A 17992-nucleotide genomic window follows, 5' to 3' on the forward strand; every position below is an offset into this window, starting at 1 on the left:
AGAGATTTGGCGACTTCTATGAAAATGATCTCATAGCAGAGGATGGTTTCGATCCATCGACCTCTGGGTTATGGGCCCAGCACGCTTCCGCTGCGCCACTCTGCTGCTGGATGCTGCTACCTTGAGGAGAATTGTACTTATCGACTGACTTTTGAAAAGTGACTAGAAGGGAGGGTGTCTATGGGATGGAATCCGACAGCAGGATCTTATTGTCGGCAACTTGAGCTCTACTGAGCACCGGCAATTGTCTCTTTGTTTTTGCTGATTTCTTTTTGTCATATTATGTTCAAAGGTTCCCCTGAGGAACCTGCGCCTGGCCTGGCTGGGAGTTCCCGTGGAAAGGCCAGACATCTGCGTCTCTGTGGCGCAATCGGTTAGCGCGTTCGGCTGTTAACCGAAAGGTTGGTGGTTCAAGCCCACCCAGGGACGTGGGCCACTTTTGCTTGAGTAGCATGCTACGGGGGAAGAAGATTCCACGTTGGCTTTCATCTGCTCTTCCAATAAAAAGCCCTGTTGCTTGCTCGCTACCTACCTTTTGAACTCCCTAGATACTACAGAAGAGACCTTTCTAATAGAGCTCTTTGTCGATAGAGGGAAGGAGCTTAGCCGTGTTTTCCCAGGAACCATGGTCTCTTTTGCTGGCATCGCATGTTATGGGTGGAAAAGATTCCATGTTGGTTTTCAGCTGAGCTGCTCTCCCAACAAGTAAATCTCTGTTGCTCTCTGCCTTTGTTTTGACCTCCTCGGGTACAACGGAGGAAACCTTTCTAAAAGACCTGTTGTAGATGGACAGAAGGAGCATACCTGGGCTGTGTTGACCAGGAGGATGAACCATCCGATAGAATTCACAAAAAATTGCTTCGAGCCGGAATTGAACCAGCGACCTAAGGATTGCTGATTTACTGCTACAGTCCTCCGCTCTACCAGCTGAGCTATCGAAGGCATGTTTTGCTCATGCTTGAAAGCCTCCTAGTTTTAGCTGTTGGAGCCTTGAGCATGAGGTAAAAAGAAACTCTCTACTACCATGTGAAAAAAACAAAATCAGCTTTGGAGAATGCGGGCATCGATCCCGCTACCTCTCGCATGCTAAGCGAGCGCTCTACCACTTGAGCTAATCCCCCTGGCATGGTAGACTTGCCTTTACTTTCTTCCCACACCCTGTGGTGGCTTTCACATAAAGTCAGGTGTGACGTTGCATTGTTACATGGCAACTGATTTCTAAAAGTAGATCGCTTTTTTTTTTTTTTTAAGTGCGGATACCATTTTGCCATAGTAGAAGATCATCGGAGGAGTTTATAGGGTGACGGGGGGCTTATGAATACATGCACACCTCTTCCAAGCAAACCCTTTGCACATATGTGCAGAACTGAGTGGTAAGGCATGAAAAAAGCCTTAATAATTTGGAGAAGAAAGTTGCGACGCAGCAATTACGCATGCAGAGCCATTGGTCTTTTTGGCTGTGGGGCTGAAAAACACCCGGGCTATAGGAAATGCTGTGACGTGGGGAATTCTTCTTTTTCCATCAGCATGTGATGAGCAGGGATTTGGGCCTTTGGTTTATATTTTTGATCAGAAACGCGTTTGTGTTGACAGAAGAGATTTGGCGACTTCTATGAAAATGATCTCATAGCAGAGGATGGTTTCGATCCATCGACCTCTGGGTTATGGGCCCAGCACGCTTCCGCTGCGCCACTCTGCTGCTGGATGCTGCTACCTTGAGGAGAATTGTACTTATCGACTGACTTTTGAAAAGTGACTAGAAGGGAGGGTGTCTATGGGATGGAATCCGACAGCAGGATCTTATTGTCGGCAACTTGAGCTCTACTGAGCACCGGCAATTGTCTCTTTGTTTTTGCTGATTTCTTTTTGTCATATTATGTTCAAAGGTTCCCCTGAGGAACCTGCGCCTGGCCTGGCTGGGAGTTCCCGTGGAAAGGCCAGACATCTGCGTCTCTGTGGCGCAATCGGTTAGCGCGTTCGGCTGTTAACCGAAAGGTTGGTGGTTCAAGCCCACCCAGGGACGTGGGCCACTTTTGCTTGAGTAGCATGCTACGGGGGAAGAAGATTCCACGTTGGCTTTCATCTGCTCTTCCAATAAAAAGCCCTGTTGCTTGCTCGCTACCTACCTTTTGAACTCCCTAGATACTACAGAAGAGACCTTTCTAATAGAGCTCTTTGTCGATAGAGGGAAGGAGCTTAGCCGTGTTTTCCCAGGAACCATGGTCTCTTTTGCTGGCATCGCATGTTATGGGTGGAAAAGATTCCATGTTGGTTTTCAGCTGAGCTGCTCTCCCAACAAGTAAATCTCTGTTGCTCTCTGCCTTTGTTTTGACCTCCTCGGGTACAACGGAGGAAACCTTTCTAAAAGACCTGTTGTAGATGGACAGAAGGAGCATACCTGGGCTGTGTTGACCAGGAGGATGAACCATCCGATAGAATTCACAAAAAATTGCTTCGAGCCGGAATTGAACCAGCGACCTAAGGATTGCTGATTTACTGCTACAGTCCTCCGCTCTACCAGCTGAGCTATCGAAGGCATGTTTTGCTCATGCTTGAAAGCCTCCTAGTTTTAGCTGTTGGAGCCTTGAGCATGAGGTAAAAAGAAACTCTCTACTACCATGTGAAAAAAACAAAATCAGCTTTGGAGAATGCGGGCATCGATCCCGCTACCTCTCGCATGCTAAGCGAGCGCTCTACCACTTGAGCTAATCCCCCTGGCATGGTAGACTTGCCTTTACTTTCTTCCCACACCCTGTGGTGGCTTTCACATAAAGTCAGGTGTGACGTTGCATTGTTACATGGCAACTGATTTCTAAAAGTAGATCGCTTTTTTTTTTTTTTTTTTTTTTTAAGTGCGGATACCATTTTGCCATAGTAGAAGATCATCGGAGGAGTTTATAGGGTGACGGGGGGCTTATGAATACATGCACACCTCTTCCAAGCAAACCCTTTGCACATATGTGCAGAACTGAGTGGTAAGGCATGAAAAAAGCCTTAATAATTTGGAGAAGAAAGTTGCGACGCAGCAAATACGCATGCAGAGCCATTGGTCTTTTTGGCTGTGGGGCTGAAAAACACCCGGGCTATAGGAAATGCTGTGACGTGGGGAATTCTTCTTTGTCCATCAGCATGTGATGAGCAGGGATTTGGGCCTTTGGTTTATATTTTTGATCAGAAACGCGTTTGTGTTGACAGAAGAGATTTGGCGACTTCTATGAAAATGATCTCATAGCAGAGGATGGTTTCGATCCATCGACCTCTGGGTTATGGGCCCAGCACGCTTCCGCTGCGCCACTCTGCTGCTGGATGCTGCTACCTTGAGGAGAATTGTACTTATCGACTGACTTTTGAAAAGTGACTAGAAGGGAGGGTGTCTATGGGATGGAATCCGACAGCAGGATCTTATTGTCGGCAACTTGAGCTCTACTGAGCACCGGCAATTGTCTCTTTGTTTTTGCTGATTTCTTTTTGTCATATTATGTTCAAAGGTTCCCCTGAGGAACCTGCGCCTGGCCTGGCTGGGAGTTCCCGTGGAAAGGCCAGACATCTGCGTCTCTGTGGCGCAATCGGTTAGCGCGTTCGGCTGTTAACCGAAAGGTTGGTGGTTCAAGCCCACCCAGGGACGTGGGCCACTTTTGCTTGAGTAGCATGCTACGGGGGAAGAAGATTCCACGTTGGCTTTCATCTGCTCTTCCAATAAAAAGCCCTGTTGCTTGCTCGCTACCTACCTTTTGAACTCCCTAGATACTACAGAAGAGACCTTTCTAAAAGAGCTCTTTGTCGATAGAGGGAAGGAGCTTAGCCGTGCTTTCCCAGGAACCATGGTCTCTTTTGCTGGCATCGCATGTTATGGGTGGAAAAGATTCCATGTTGGGTTTCAGCTGAGCTGCTCTCCCAACAAGTAAATCTCTGTTGCTCTCTGCCTTTGTTTTGACCTCCTCGGGTACAACGGAGGAAACCTTTCTAAAAGACCTGTTGTAGATGGACAGAAGGAGCATACCTGGGCTGTGTTGACCAGGAGGATGAACCATCCGATAGAATTCACAAAAAATTCCTTCGAGCCGGAATTGAACCAGCGACCTAAGGATTGCTGATTTACTGCTACAGTCCTCCGCTCTACCAGCTGAGCTATCGAAGGCATGTTTTGCTCATGCTTGAAAGCCTCCTAGTTTTAGCTGTTGGAGCCTTGAGCATGAGGTAAAAAGAAACTCTCTACTACCATGTGAAAAAAACAAAATCAGCTTTGGAGAATGCGGGCATCGATCCCGCTACCTCTCGCATGCTAAGCGAGCGCTCTACCACTTGAGCTAATCCCCCTGGCATGGTAGACTTGCCTTTACTTTCTTCCCACACCCTGTGGTGGCTTTCACATAAAGTCAGGTGTGACGTTGCATTGTTACATGGCAACTGATTTCTAAAAGTAGATCGCTTTTTTTTTTTTTTTAAGTGCGGATACCATTTTGCCATAGTAGAAGATCATCGGAGGAGTTTATAGGGTGACGGGGGGCTTATGAATACATGCACACCTCTTCCAAGCAAACCCTTTGCACATATGTGCAGAACTGAGTGGTAAGGCATGAAAAAAGCCTTAATAATTTGGAGAAGAAAGTTGCGACGCAGCAAATACGCATGCAGAGCCATTGGTCTTTTTGGCTGTGGGGCTGAAAAACACCCGGGCTATAGGAAATGCTGTGACGTGGGGAATTCTTCTTTTTCCATCAGCATGTGATGAGCAGGGATTTGGGCCTTTGGTTTATATTTTTGATCAGAAACGCGTTTGTGTTGACAGAAGAGATTTGGCGACTTCTATGAAAATGATCTCATAGCAGAGGATGGTTTCGATCCATCGACCTCTGGGTTATGGGCCCAGCACGCTTCCGCTGCGCCACTCTGCTGCTGGATGCTGCTACCTTGAGGAGAATTGTACTTATCGACTGACTTTTGAAAAGTGACTAGAAGGGAGGGTGTCTATGGGATGGAATCCGACAGCAGGATCTTATTGTCGGCAACTTGAGCTCTACTGAGCACCGGCAATTGTCTCTTTGTTTTTGCTGATTTCTTTTTGTCATATTATGTTCAAAGGTTCCCCTGAGGAACCTGCGCCTGGCCTGGCTGGGAGTTCCCGTGGAAAGGCCAGACATCTGCGTCTCTGTGGCGCAATCGGTTAGCGCGTTCGGCTGTTAACCGAAAGGTTGGTGGTTCAAGCCCACCCAGGGACGTGGGCCACTTTTGCTTGAGTAGCATGCTACGGGGGAAGAAGATTCCACGTTGGCTTTCATCTGCTCTTCCAATAAAAAGCCCTGTTGCTTGCTCGCTACCTACCTTTTGAACTCCCTAGATACTACAGAAGAGACCTTTCTAATAGAGCTCTTTGTCGATAGAGGGAAGGAGCTTAGCCGTGTTTTCCCAGGAACCATGGTCTCTTTTGCTGGCATCGCATGTTATGGGTGGAAAAGATTCCATGTTGGTTTTCAGCTGAGCTGCTCTCCCAACAAGTAAATCTCTGTTGCTCTCTGCCTTTGTTTTGACCTCCTCGGGTACAACGGAGGAAACCTTTCTAAAAGACCTGTTGTAGATGGACAGAAGGAGCATACCTGGGCTGTGTTGACCAGGAGGATGAACCATCCGATAGAATTCACAAAAAATTGCTTCGAGCCGGAATTGAACCAGCGACCTAAGGATTGCTGATTTACTGCTACAGTCCTCCGCTCTACCAGCTGAGCTATCGAAGGCATGTTTTGCTCATGCTTGAAAGCCTCCTAGTTTTAGCTGTTGGAGCCTTGAGCATGAGGTAAAAAGAAACTCTCTACTACCATGTGAAAAAAACAAAATCAGCTTTGGAGAATGCGGGCATCGATCCCGCTACCTCTCGCATGCTAAGCGAGCGCTCTACCACTTGAGCTAATCCCCCTGGCATGGTAGACTTGCCTTTACTTTCTTCCCACACCCTGTGGTGGCTTTCACATAAAGTCAGGTGTGACGTTGCATTGTTACATGGCAACTGATTTCTAAAAGTAGATCGCTTTTTTTTTTTTTTTTTTTTTTTAAGTGCGGATACCATTTTGCCATAGTAGAAGATCATCGGAGGAGTTTATAGGGTGACGGGGGGCTTATGAATACATGCACACCTCTTCCAAGCAAACCCTTTGCACATATGTGCAGAACTGAGTGGTAAGGCATGAAAAAAGCCTTAATAATTTGGAGAAGAAAGTTGCGACGCAGCAAATACGCATGCAGAGCCATTGGTCTTTTTGGCTGTGGGGCTGAAAAACACCCGGGCTATAGGAAATGCTGTGACGTGGGGAATTCTTCTTTGTCCATCAGCATGTGATGAGCAGGGATTTGGGCCTTTGGTTTATATTTTTGATCAGAAACGCGTTTGTGTTGACAGAAGAGATTTGGCGACTTCTATGAAAATGATCTCATAGCAGAGGATGGTTTCGATCCATCGACCTCTGGGTTATGGGCCCAGCACGCTTCCGCTGCGCCACTCTGCTGCTGGATGCTGCTACCTTGAGGAGAATTGTACTTATCGACTGACTTTTGAAAAGTGACTAGAAGGGAGGGTGTCTATGGGATGGAATCCGACAGCAGGATCTTATTGTCGGCAACTTGAGCTCTACTGAGCACCGGCAATTGTCTCTTTGTTTTTGCTGATTTCTTTTTGTCATATTATGTTCAAAGGTTCCCCTGAGGAACCTGCGCCTGGCCTGGCTGGGAGTTCCCGTGGAAAGGCCAGACATCTGCGTCTCTGTGGCGCAATCGGTTAGCGCGTTCGGCTGTTAACCGAAAGGTTGGTGGTTCAAGCCCACCCAGGGACGTGGGCCACTTTTGCTTGAGTAGCATGCTACGGGGGAAGAAGATTCCACGTTGGCTTTCATCTGCTCTTCCAATAAAAAGCCCTGTTGCTTGCTCGCTACCTACCTTTTGAACTCCCTAGATACTACAGAAGAGACCTTTCTAAAAGAGCTCTTTGTCGATAGAGGGAAGGAGCTTAGCCGTGCTTTCCCAGGAACCATGGTCTCTTTTGCTGGCATCGCATGTTATGGGTGGAAAAGATTCCATGTTGGGTTTCAGCTGAGCTGCTCTCCCAACAAGTAAATCTCTGTTGCTCTCTGCCTTTGTTTTGACCTCCTCGGGTACAACGGAGGAAACCTTTCTAAAAGACCTGTTGTAGATGGACAGAAGGAGCATACCTGGGCTGTGTTGACCAGGAGGATGAACCATCCGATAGAATTCACAAAAAATTCCTTCGAGCCGGAATTGAACCAGCGACCTAAGGATTGCTGATTTACTGCTACAGTCCTCCGCTCTACCAGCTGAGCTATCGAAGGCATGTTTTGCTCATGCTTGAAAGCCTCCTAGTTTTAGCTGTTGGAGCCTTGAGCATGAGGTAAAAAGAAACTCTCTACTACCATGTGAAAAAAACAAAATCAGCTTTGGAGAATGCGGGCATCGATCCCGCTACCTCTCGCATGCTAAGCGAGCGCTCTACCACTTGAGCTAATCCCCCTGGCATGGTAGACTTGCCTTTACTTTCTTCCCACACCCTGTGGTGGCTTTCACATAAAGTCAGGTGTGACGTTGCATTGTTACATGGCAACTGATTTCTAAAAGTAGATCGCTTTTTTTTTTTTTTTAAGTGCGGATACCATTTTGCCATAGTAGAAGATCATCGGAGGAGTTTATAGGGTGACGGGGGGCTTATGAATACATGCACACCTCTTCCAAGCAAACCCTTTGCACATATGTGCAGAACTGAGTGGTAAGGCATGAAAAAAGCCTTAATAATTTGGAGAAGAAAGTTGCGACGCAGCAAATACGCATGCAGAGCCATTGGTCTTTTTGGCTGTGGGGCTGAAAAACACCCGGGCTATAGGAAATGCTGTGACGTGGGGAATTCTTCTTTTTCCATCAGCATGTGATGAGCAGGGATTTGGGCCTTTGGTTTATATTTTTGATCAGAAACGCGTTTGTGTTGACAGAAGAAATTTGGCGACTTCTATGAAAATGATCTCATAGCAGAGGATGGTTTCGATCCATCGACCTCTGGGTTATGGGCCCAGCACGCTTCCGCTGCGCCACTCTGCTGCTGGATGCTGCTACCTTGAGGAGAATTGTACTTATCGACTGACTTTTGAAAAGTGACTAGAAGGGAGGGTGTCTATGGGATGGAATCCGACAGCAGGATCTTATTGTCGGCAACTTGAGCTCTACTGAGCACCGGCAATTGTCTCTTTGTTTTTGCTGATTTCTTTTTGTCATATTATGTTCAAAGGTTCCCCTGAGGAACCTGCGCCTGGCCTGGCTGGGAGTTCCCGTGGAAAGGCCAGACATCTGCGTCTCTGTGGCGCAATCGGTTAGCGCGTTCGGCTGTTAACCGAAAGGTTGGTGGTTCAAGCCCACCCAGGGACGTGGGCCACTTTTGCTTGAGTAGCATGCTACGGGGGAAGAAGATTCCACGTTGGCTTTCATCTGCTCTTCCAATAAAAAGCCCTGTTGCTTGCTCGCTACCTACCTTTTGAACTCCCTAGATACTACAGAAGAGACCTTTCTAATAGAGCTCTTTGTCGATAGAGGGAAGGAGCTTAGCCGTGTTTTCCCAGGAACCATGGTCTCTTTTGCTGGCATCGCATGTTATGGGTGGAAAAGATTCCATGTTGGTTTTCAGCTGAGCTGCTCTCCCAACAAGTAAATCTCTGTTGCTCTCTGCCTTTGTTTTGACCTCCTCGGGTACAACGGAGGAAACCTTTCTAAAAGACCTGTTGTAGATGGACAGAAGGAGCATACCTGGGCTGTGTTGACCAGGAGGATGAACCATCCGATAGAATTCACAAAAAATTGCTTCGAGCCGGAATTGAACCAGCGACCTAAGGATTGCTGATTTACTGCTACAGTCCTCCGCTCTACCAGCTGAGCTATCGAAGGCATGTTTTGCTCATGCTTGAAAGCCTCCTAGTTTTAGCTGTTGGAGCCTTGAGCATGAGGTAAAAAGAAACTCTCTACTACCATGTGAAAAAAACAAAATCAGCTTTGGAGAATGCGGGCATCGATCCCGCTACCTCTCGCATGCTAAGCGAGCGCTCTACCACTTGAGCTAATCCCCCTGGCATGGTAGACTTGCCTTTACTTTCTTCCCACACCCTGTGGTGGCTTTCACATAAAGTCAGGTGTGACGTTGCATTGTTACATGGCAACTGATTTCTAAAAGTAGATCGCTTTTTTTTTTTTTTTTTTTTTTTAAGTGCGGATACCATTTTGCCATAGTAGAAGATCATCGGAGGAGTTTATAGGGTGACGGGGGGCTTATGAATACATGCACACCTCTTCCAAGCAAACCCTTTGCACATATGTGCAGAACTGAGTGGTAAGGCATGAAAAAAGCCTTAATAATTTGGAGAAGAAAGTTGCGACGCAGCAAATACGCATGCAGAGCCATTGGTCTTTTTGGCTGTGGGGCTGAAAAACACCCGGGCTATAGGAAATGCTGTGACGTGGGGAATTCTTCTTTGTCCATCAGCATGTGATGAGCAGGGATTTGGGCCTTTGGTTTATATTTTTGATCAGAAACGCGTTTGTGTTGACAGAAGAGATTTGGCGACTTCTATGAAAATGATCTCATAGCAGAGGATGGTTTCGATCCATCGACCTCTGGGTTATGGGCCCAGCACGCTTCCGCTGCGCCACTCTGCTGCTGGATGCTGCTACCTTGAGGAGAATTGTACTTATCGACTGACTTTTGAAAAGTGACTAGAAGGGAGGGTGTCTATGGGATGGAATCCGACAGCAGGATCTTATTGTCGGCAACTTGAGCTCTACTGAGCACCGGCAATTGTCTCTTTGTTTTTGCTGATTTCTTTTTGTCATATTATGTTCAAAGGTTCCCCTGAGGAACCTGCGCCTGGCCTGGCTGGGAGTTCCCGTGGAAAGGCCAGACATCTGCGTCTCTGTGGCGCAATCGGTTAGCGCGTTCGGCTGTTAACCGAAAGGTTGGTGGTTCAAGCCCACCCAGGGACGTGGGCCACTTTTGCTTGAGTAGCATGCTACGGGGGAAGAAGATTCCACGTTGGCTTTCATCTGCTCTTCCAATAAAAAGCCCTGTTGCTTGCTCGCTACCTACCTTTTGAACTCCCTAGATACTACAGAAGAGACCTTTCTAATAGAGCTCTTTGTCGATAGAGGGAAGGAGCTTAGCCGTGTTTTCCCAGGAACCATGGTCTCTTTTGCTGGCATCGCATGTTATGGGTGGAAAAGATTCCATGTTGGTTTTCAGCTGAGCTGCTCTCCCAACAAGTAAATCTCTGTTGCTCTCTGCCTTTGTTTTGACCTCCTCGGGTACAACGGAGGAAACCTTTCTAAAAGACCTGTTGTAGATGGACAGAAGGAGCATACCTGGGCTGTGTTGACCAGGAGGATGAACCATCCGATAGAATTCACAAAAAATTGCTTCGAGCCGGAATTGAACCAGCGACCTAAGGATTGCTGATTTACTGCTACAGTCCTCCGCTCTACCAGCTGAGCTATCGAAGGCATGTTTTGCTCATGCTTGAAAGCCTCCTAGTTTTAGCTGTTGGAGCCTTGAGCATGAGGTAAAAAGAAACTCTCTACTACCATGTGAAAAAAACAAAATCAGCTTTGGAGAATGCGGGCATCGATCCCGCTACCTCTCGCATGCTAAGCGAGCGCTCTACCACTTGAGCTAATCCCCCTGGCATGGTAGACTTGCCTTTACTTTCTTCCCACACCCTGTGGTGGCTTTCACATAAAGTCAGGTGTGACGTTGCATTGTTACATGGCAACTGATTTCTAAAAGTAGATCGCTTTTTTTTTTTTTTTTTTTTTTTAAGTGCGGATACCATTTTGCCATAGTAGAAGATCATCGGAGGAGTTTATAGGGTGACGGGGGGCTTATGAATACATGCACACCTCTTCCAAGCAAACCCTTTGCACATATGTGCAGAACTGAGTGGTAAGACATGAAAAAAGCCTTAATAATTTGGAGAAGAAAGTTGCGACGCAGCAAATACGCATGCAGAGCCATTGGTCTTTTTGGCTGTGGGGCTGAAAAACACCCGGGCTATAGGAAATGCTGTGACGTGGGGAATTCTTCTTTGTCCATCAGCATGTGATGAGCAGGGATTTGGGCCTTTGGTTTATATTTTTGATCAGAAACGCGTTTGTGTTGACAGAAGAGATTTGGCGACTTCTATGAAAATGATCTCATAGCAGAGGATGGTTTCGATCCATCGACCTCTGGGTTATGGGCCCAGCACGCTTCCGCTGCGCCACTCTGCTGCTGGATGCTGCTACCTTGAGGAGAATTGTACTTATCGACTGACTTTTGAAAAGTGACTAGAAGGGAGGGTGTCTATGGGATGGAATCCGACAGCAGGATCTTATTGTCGGCAACTTGAGCTCTACTGAGCACCGGCAATTGTCTCTTTGTTTTTGCTGATTTCTTTTTGTCATATTATGTTCAAAGGTTCCCCTGAGGAACCTGCGCCTGGCCTGGCTGGGAGTTCCCGTGGAAAGGCCAGACATCTGCGTCTCTGTGGCGCAATCGGTTAGCGCGTTCGGCTGTTAACCGAAAGGTTGGTGGTTCAAGCCCACCCAGGGACGTGGGCCACTTTTGCTTGAGTAGCATGCTACGGGGGAAGAAGATTCCACGTTGGCTTTCATCTGCTCTTCCAATAAAAAGCCCTGTTGCTTGCTCGCTACCTACCTTTTGAACTCCCTAGATACTACAGAAGAGACCTTTCTAAAAGAGCTCTTTGTCGATAGAGGGAAGGAGCTTAGCCGTGCTTTCCCAGGAACCATGGTCTCTTTTGCTGGCATCGCATGTTATGGGTGGAAAAGATTCCATGTTGGGTTTCAGCTGAGCTGCTCTCCCAACAAGTAAATCTCTGTTGCTCTCTGCCTTTGTTTTGACCTCCTCGGGTACAACGGAGGAAACCTTTCTAAAAGACCTGTTGTAGATGGACAGAAGGAGCATACCTGGGCTGTGTTGACCAGGAGGATGAACCATCCGATAGAATTCACAAAAAATTGCTTCGAGCCGGAATTGAACCAGCGACCTAAGGATTGCTGATTTACTGCTACAGTCCTCCGCTCTACCAGCTGAGCTATCGAAGGCATGTTTTGCTCATGCTTGAAAGCCTCCTAGTTTTAGCTGTTGGAGCCTTGAGCATGAGGTAAAAAGAAACTCTCTACTACCATGTGAAAAAAACAAAATCAGCTTTGGAGAATGCGGGCATCGATCCCGCTACCTCTCGCATGCTAAGCGAGCGCTCTACCACTTGAGCTAATCCCCCTGGCATGGTAGACTTGCCTTTACTTTCTTCCCACACCCTGTGGTGGCTTTCACATAAAGTCAGGTGTGACGTTGCATTGTTACATGGCAACTGATTTCTAAAAGTAGATCGCTTTTTTTTTTTTTTTTTTTTTTTAAGTGCGGATACCATTTTGCCATAGTAGAAGATCATCGGAGGAGTTTATAGGGTGACGGGGGGCTTATGAATACATGCACACCTCTTCCAAGCAAACCCTTTGCACATATGTGCAGAACTGAGTGGTAAGGCATGAAAAAAGCCTTAATAATTTGGAGAAGAAAGTTGCGACGCAGCAAATACGCATGCAGAGCCATTGGTCTTTTTGGCTGTGGGGCTGAAAAACACCCGGGCTATAGGAAATGCTGTGACGTGGGGAATTCTTCTTTGTCCATCAGCATGTGATGAGCAGGGATTTGGGCCTTTGGTTTATATTTTTGATCAGAAACGCGTTTGTGTTGACAGAAGAGATTTGGCGACTTCTATGAAAATGATCTCATAGCAGAGGATGGTTTCGATCCATCGACCTCTGGGTTATGGGCCCAGCACGCTTCCGCTGCGCCACTCTGCTGCTGGATGCTGCTACCTTGAGGAGAATTGTACTTATCGACTGACTTTTGAAAAGTGACTAGAAGGGAGGGTGTCTATGGGATGGAATCCGACAGCAGGATCTTATTGTCGGCAACTTGAGCTCTACTGAGCACCGGCAATTGTCTCTTTGTTTTTGCTGATTTCTTTTTGTCATATTATGTTCAAAGGTTCCCCTGAGGAACCTGCGCCTGGCCTGGCTGGGAGTTCCCGTGGAAAGGCCAGACATCTGCGTCTCTGTGGCGCAATCGGTTAGCGCATTCGGCTGTTAACCGAAAGGTTGGTGGTTCAAGCCCACCCAGGGACGTGGGCCACTTTTGCTTGAGTAGCATGCTACGGGGGAAGAAGATTCCACGTTGGCTTTCATCTGCTCTTCCAATAAAAAGCCCTGTTGCTTGCTCGCTACCTACCTTTTGAACTCCCTAGATACTACAGAAGAGACCTTTCTAATAGAGCTCTTTGTCGATAGAGGGAAGGAGCTTAGCCGTGTTTTCCCAGGAACCATGGTCTCTTTTGCTGGCATCGCATGTTATGGGTGGAAAAGATTCCATGTTGGTTTTCAGCTGAGCTGCTCTCCCAACAAGTAAATCTCTGTTGCTCTCTGCCTTTGTTTTGACCTCCTCGGGTACAACGGAGGAAACCTTTCTAAAAGACCTGTTGTAGATGGACAGAAGGAGCATACCTGGGCTGTGTTGACCAGGAGGATGAACCATCCGATAGAATTCACAAAAAATTGCTTCGAGCCGGAATTGAACCAGCGACCTAAGGATTGCTGATTTACTGCTACAGTCCTCCGCTCTACCAGCTGAGCTATCGAAGGCATGTTTTGCTCATGCTTGAAAGCCTCCTAGTTTTAGCTGTTGGAGCCTTGAGCATGAGGTAAAAAGAAACTCTCTACTACCATGTGAAAAAAACAAAATCAGCTTTGGAGAATGCGGGCATCGATCCCGCTACCTCTCGCATGCTAAGCGAGCGCTCTACCACTTGAGCTAATCCCCCTGGCATGGTAGACTTGCCTTTACTTTCTTCCCACACCCTGTGGTGGCTTTCACATAAAGTCAGGTGTGACGTTGCATTGTTACATGGCAACTGATTTCTAAAAGTAGATCGCTTTTTTTTTTTTTTTAAGTGCGGATACCATTTTGCCATAGTAGAAGATCATCGGAGGAGTTTATAGGGTGACGGGGGGCTTATGAATACATGCACACCTCTTCCAAGCAAACCCTTTGCACATATGTGCAGAACTGAGTGGTAAGGCATGAAAAAAGCCTTAATAATTTGGAGAAGAAAGTTGCGACGCAGCAAATACGCATGCAGAGCCATTGGTCTTTTTGGCTGTGGGGCTGAAAAACACCCGGGCTATAGGAAATGCTGTGACGTGGGGAATTCTTCTTTTTCCATCAGCATGTGATGAGCAGGGATTTGGGCCTTTGGTTTATATTTTTGATCAGAAACGCGTTTGTGTTGACAGAAGAGATTTGGCGACTTCTATGAAAATGATCTCATAGCAGAGGATGGTTTCGATCCATCGACCTCTGGGTTATGGGCCCAGCACGCTTCCGCTGCGCCACTCTGCTGCTGGATGCTGCTACCTTGAGGAGAATTGTACTTATCGACTGACTTTTGAAAAGTGACTAGAAGGGAGGGTGTCTATGGGATGGAATCCGACAGCAGGATCTTATTGTCGGCAACTTGAGCTCTACTGAGCACCGGCAATTGTCTCTTTGTTTTTGCTGATTTCTTTTTGTCATATTATGTTCAAAGGTTCCCCTGAGGAACCTGCGCCTGGCCTGGCTGGGAGTTCCCGTGGAAAGGCCAGACATCTGCGTCTCTGTGGCGCAATCGGTTAGCGCGTTCGGCTGTTAACCGAAAGGTTGGTGGTTCAAGCCCACCCAGGGACGTGGGCCACTTTTGCTTGAGTAGCATGCTACGGGGGAAGAAGATTCCACGTTGGCTTTCATCTGCTCTTCCAATAAAAAGCCCTGTTGCTTGCTCGCTACCTACCTTTTGAACTCCCTAGATACTACAGAAGAGACCTTTCTAATAGAGCTCTTTGTCGATAGAGGGAAGGAGCTTAGCCGTGTTTTCCCAGGAACCATGGTCTCTTTTGCTGGCATCGCATGTTATGGGTGGAAAAGATTCCATGTTGGTTTTCAGCTGAGCTGCTCTCCCAACAAGTAAATCTCTGTTGCTCTCTGCCTTTGTTTTGACCTCCTCGGGTACAACGGAGGAAACCTTTCTAAAAGACCTGTTGTAGATGGACAGAAGGAGCATACCTGGGCTGTGTTGACCAGGAGGATGAACCATCCGATAGAATTCACAAAAAATTGCTTCGAGCCGGAATTGAACCAGCGACCTAAGGATTGCTGATTTACTGCTACAGTCCTCCGCTCTACCAGCTGAGCTATCGAAGGCATGTTTTGCTCATGCTTGAAAGCCTCCTAGTTTTAGCTGTTGGAGCCTTGAGCATGAGGTAAAAAGAAACTCTCTACTACCATGTGAAAAAAACAAAATCAGCTTTGGAGAATGCGGGCATCGATCCCGCTACCTCTCGCATGCTAAGCGAGCGCTCTACCACTTGAGCTAATCCCCCTGGCATGGTAGACTTGCCTTTACTTTCTTCCCACACCCTGTGGTGGCTTTCACATAAAGTCAGGTGTGACGTTGCATTGTTACATGGCAACTGATTTCTAAAAGTAGATCGCTTTTTTTTTTTTTTTTTTTTTTTAAGTGCGGATACCATTTTGCCATAGTAGAAGATCATCGGAGGAGTTTATAGGGTGACGGGGGGCTTATGAATACATGCACACCTCTTCCAAGCAAACCCTTTGCACATATGTGCAGAACTGAGTGGTAAGGCATGAAAAAAGCCTTAATAATTTGGAGAAGAAAGTTGCGACGCAGCAAATACGCATGCAGAGCCATTGGTCTTTTTGGCTGTGGGGCTGAAAAACACCCGGGCTATAGGAAATGCTGTGACGTGGGGAATTCTTCTTTGTCCATCAGCATGTGATGAGCAGGGATTTGGGCCTTTGGTTTATATTTTTGATCAGAAACGCGTTTGTGTTGACAGAAGAGATTTGGCGACTTCTATGAAAATGATCTCATAGCAGAGGATGGTTTCGATCCATCGACCTCTGGGTTATGGGCCCAGCACGCTTCCGCTGCGCCACTCTGCTGCTGGATGCTGCTACCTTGAGGAGAATTGTACTTATCGACTGACTTTTGAAAAGTGACTAGAAGGGAGGGTGTCTATGGGATGGAATCCGACAGCAGGATCTTATTGTCGGCAACTTGAGCTCTACTGAGCACCGGCAATTGTCTCTTTGTTTTTGCTGATTTCTTTTTGTCATATTATGTTCAAAGGTTCCCCTGAGGAACCTGCGCCTGGCCTGGCTGGGAGTTCCCGTGGAAAGGCCAGACATCTGCGTCTCTGTGGCGCAATCGGTTAGCGCGTTCGGCTGTTAACCGAAAGGTTGGTGGTTCAAGCCCACCCAGGGACGTGGGCCACTTTTGCTTGAGTAGCATGCTACGGGGGAAGAAGATTCCACGTTGGCTTTCATCTGCTCTTCCAATAAAAAGCCCTGTTGCTTGCTCGCTACCTACCTTTTGAACTCCCTAGATACTACAGAAGAGACCTTTCTAATAGAGCTCTTTGTCGATAGAGGGAAGGAGCTTAGCCGTGTTTTCCCAGGAACCATGGTCTCTTTTGCTGGCATCGCATGTTATGGGTGGAAAAGATTCCATGTTGGTTTTCAGCTGAGCTGCTCTCCCAACAAGTAAATCTCTGTTGCTCTCTGCCTTTGTTTTGACCTCCTCGGGTACAACGGAGGAAACCTTTCTAAAAGACCTGTTGTAGATGGACAGAAGGAGCATACCTGGGCTGTGTTGACCAGGAGGATGAACCATCCGATAGAATTCACAAAAAATTGCTTCGAGCCGGAATTGAACCAGCGACCTAAGGATTGCTGATTTACTGCTACAGTCCTCCGCTCTACCAGCTGAGCTATCGAAGGCATGTTTTGCTCATGCTTGAAAGCCTCCTAGTTTTAGCTGTTGGAGCCTTGAGCATGAGGTAAAAAGAAACTCTCTACTACCATGTGAAAAAAACAAAATCAGCTTTGGAGAATGCGGGCATCGATCCCGCTACCTCTCGCATGCTAAGCGAGCGCTCTACCACTTGAGCTAATCCCCCTGGCATGGTAGACTTGCCTTTACTTTCTTCCCACACCCTGTGGTGGCTTTCACATAAAGTCAGGTGTGACGTTGCATTGTTACATGGCAACTGATTTCTAAAAGTAGATCGCTTTTTTTTTTTTTTTTTTTTTTTAAGTGCGGATACCATTTTGCCATAGTAGAAGATCATCGGAGGAGTTTATAGGGTGACGGGGGGCTTATGAATACATGCACACCTCTTCCAAGCAAACCCTTTGCACATATGTGCAGAACTGAGTGGTAAGACATGAAAAAAGCCTTAATAATTTGGAGAAGAAAGTTGCGACGCAGCAAATACGCATGCAGAGCCATTGGTCTTTTTGGCTGTGGGGCTGAAAAACACCCGGGCTATAGGAAATGCTGTGACGTGGGGAATTCTTCTTTGTCCATCAGCATGTGATGAGCAGGGATTTGGGCCTTTGGTTTATATTTTTGATCAGAAACGCGTTTGTGTTGACAGAAGAGATTTGGCGACTTCTATGAAAATGATCTCATAGCAGAGGATGGTTTCGATCCATCGACCTCTGGGTTATGGGCCCAGCACGCTTCCGCTGCGCCACTCTGCTGCTGGATGCTGCTACCTTGAGGAGAATTGTACTTATCGACTGACTTTTGAAAAGTGACTAGAAGGGAGGGTGTCTATGGGATGGAATCCGACAGCAGGATCTTATTGTCGGCAACTTGAGCTCTACTGAGCACCGGCAATTGTCTCTTTGTTTTTGCTGATTTCTTTTTGTCATATTATGTTCAAAGGTTCCCCTGAGGAACCTGCGCCTGGCCTGGCTGGGAGTTCCCGTGGAAAGGCCAGACATCTGCGTCTCTGTGGCGCAATCGGTTAGCGCGTTCGGCTGTTAACCGAAAGG

General features: G+C 47.2%; 22 non-coding genes across 22 annotated transcripts; all 22 read right to left on the reverse strand.

Annotated features, from left to right (window-relative positions):
• Positions 1-856: 856 nt before the first annotated feature.
• Positions 857-943, reverse strand: TRNAY-GUA (transfer RNA tyrosine (anticodon GUA)). Its single transcript is given in 2 exon segments — positions 857-892; positions 906-943. It is a non-coding gene; the product is annotated as a tRNA-Tyr (tRNA).
• A 105-nt stretch (positions 944-1048) lies between these two features.
• Positions 1049-1121, reverse strand: TRNAA-AGC (transfer RNA alanine (anticodon AGC)). The gene has a single exon. It is a non-coding gene; the product is annotated as a tRNA-Ala (tRNA).
• Positions 1122-2450: 1329 nt separating this feature from the next.
• TRNAY-GUA (transfer RNA tyrosine (anticodon GUA)) lies at positions 2451-2537 on the reverse strand. Its single transcript is given in 2 exon segments — positions 2451-2486; positions 2500-2537. It is a non-coding gene; the product is annotated as a tRNA-Tyr (tRNA).
• A 105-nt stretch (positions 2538-2642) lies between these two features.
• Positions 2643-2715, reverse strand: TRNAA-AGC (transfer RNA alanine (anticodon AGC)). The gene has a single exon. It is a non-coding gene; the product is annotated as a tRNA-Ala (tRNA).
• Positions 2716-4052: 1337 nt separating this feature from the next.
• TRNAY-GUA (transfer RNA tyrosine (anticodon GUA)) lies at positions 4053-4138 on the reverse strand. Its single transcript is given in 2 exon segments — positions 4053-4088; positions 4102-4138. It is a non-coding gene; the product is annotated as a tRNA-Tyr (tRNA).
• Positions 4139-4244: 106 nt separating this feature from the next.
• Positions 4245-4317, reverse strand: TRNAA-AGC (transfer RNA alanine (anticodon AGC)). Its single transcript has one exon. It is a non-coding gene; the product is annotated as a tRNA-Ala (tRNA).
• Positions 4318-5646: 1329 nt separating this feature from the next.
• Positions 5647-5733, reverse strand: TRNAY-GUA (transfer RNA tyrosine (anticodon GUA)). Its single transcript is given in 2 exon segments — positions 5647-5682; positions 5696-5733. It is a non-coding gene; the product is annotated as a tRNA-Tyr (tRNA).
• Positions 5734-5838: 105 nt separating this feature from the next.
• Positions 5839-5911, reverse strand: TRNAA-AGC (transfer RNA alanine (anticodon AGC)). Its single transcript has one exon. It is a non-coding gene; the product is annotated as a tRNA-Ala (tRNA).
• Positions 5912-7248: 1337 nt separating this feature from the next.
• Positions 7249-7334, reverse strand: TRNAY-GUA (transfer RNA tyrosine (anticodon GUA)). Its single transcript is given in 2 exon segments — positions 7249-7284; positions 7298-7334. It is a non-coding gene; the product is annotated as a tRNA-Tyr (tRNA).
• Positions 7335-7440: 106 nt separating this feature from the next.
• On the reverse strand, positions 7441-7513 carry TRNAA-AGC (transfer RNA alanine (anticodon AGC)). The gene has a single exon. It is a non-coding gene; the product is annotated as a tRNA-Ala (tRNA).
• A 1329-nt stretch (positions 7514-8842) lies between these two features.
• TRNAY-GUA (transfer RNA tyrosine (anticodon GUA)) lies at positions 8843-8929 on the reverse strand. The gene is given in 2 exon segments: positions 8843-8878; positions 8892-8929. It is a non-coding gene; the product is annotated as a tRNA-Tyr (tRNA).
• A 105-nt stretch (positions 8930-9034) lies between these two features.
• TRNAA-AGC (transfer RNA alanine (anticodon AGC)) lies at positions 9035-9107 on the reverse strand. The gene has a single exon. It is a non-coding gene; the product is annotated as a tRNA-Ala (tRNA).
• A 1337-nt stretch (positions 9108-10444) lies between these two features.
• Positions 10445-10531, reverse strand: TRNAY-GUA (transfer RNA tyrosine (anticodon GUA)). The gene is given in 2 exon segments: positions 10445-10480; positions 10494-10531. It is a non-coding gene; the product is annotated as a tRNA-Tyr (tRNA).
• Positions 10532-10636: 105 nt separating this feature from the next.
• On the reverse strand, positions 10637-10709 carry TRNAA-AGC (transfer RNA alanine (anticodon AGC)). The gene has a single exon. It is a non-coding gene; the product is annotated as a tRNA-Ala (tRNA).
• Positions 10710-12046: 1337 nt separating this feature from the next.
• TRNAY-GUA (transfer RNA tyrosine (anticodon GUA)) lies at positions 12047-12133 on the reverse strand. Its single transcript is given in 2 exon segments — positions 12047-12082; positions 12096-12133. It is a non-coding gene; the product is annotated as a tRNA-Tyr (tRNA).
• A 105-nt stretch (positions 12134-12238) lies between these two features.
• On the reverse strand, positions 12239-12311 carry TRNAA-AGC (transfer RNA alanine (anticodon AGC)). Its single transcript has one exon. It is a non-coding gene; the product is annotated as a tRNA-Ala (tRNA).
• Positions 12312-13648: 1337 nt separating this feature from the next.
• TRNAY-GUA (transfer RNA tyrosine (anticodon GUA)) lies at positions 13649-13735 on the reverse strand. The gene is given in 2 exon segments: positions 13649-13684; positions 13698-13735. It is a non-coding gene; the product is annotated as a tRNA-Tyr (tRNA).
• Positions 13736-13840: 105 nt separating this feature from the next.
• Positions 13841-13913, reverse strand: TRNAA-AGC (transfer RNA alanine (anticodon AGC)). The gene has a single exon. It is a non-coding gene; the product is annotated as a tRNA-Ala (tRNA).
• Positions 13914-15242: 1329 nt separating this feature from the next.
• On the reverse strand, positions 15243-15329 carry TRNAY-GUA (transfer RNA tyrosine (anticodon GUA)). Its single transcript is given in 2 exon segments — positions 15243-15278; positions 15292-15329. It is a non-coding gene; the product is annotated as a tRNA-Tyr (tRNA).
• Positions 15330-15434: 105 nt separating this feature from the next.
• On the reverse strand, positions 15435-15507 carry TRNAA-AGC (transfer RNA alanine (anticodon AGC)). The gene has a single exon. It is a non-coding gene; the product is annotated as a tRNA-Ala (tRNA).
• Positions 15508-16844: 1337 nt separating this feature from the next.
• Positions 16845-16931, reverse strand: TRNAY-GUA (transfer RNA tyrosine (anticodon GUA)). The gene is given in 2 exon segments: positions 16845-16880; positions 16894-16931. It is a non-coding gene; the product is annotated as a tRNA-Tyr (tRNA).
• Positions 16932-17036: 105 nt separating this feature from the next.
• Positions 17037-17109, reverse strand: TRNAA-AGC (transfer RNA alanine (anticodon AGC)). Its single transcript has one exon. It is a non-coding gene; the product is annotated as a tRNA-Ala (tRNA).
• Positions 17110-17992: the final 883 nt, after the last annotated feature.

The sequence above is a fragment of the Anomaloglossus baeobatrachus genome, chromosome 3 (genome assembly GCF_048569485.1).
Source record: "Anomaloglossus baeobatrachus isolate aAnoBae1 chromosome 3, aAnoBae1.hap1, whole genome shotgun sequence".
Taxonomy (NCBI): domain Eukaryota; kingdom Metazoa; phylum Chordata; class Amphibia; order Anura; family Aromobatidae; genus Anomaloglossus; species Anomaloglossus baeobatrachus.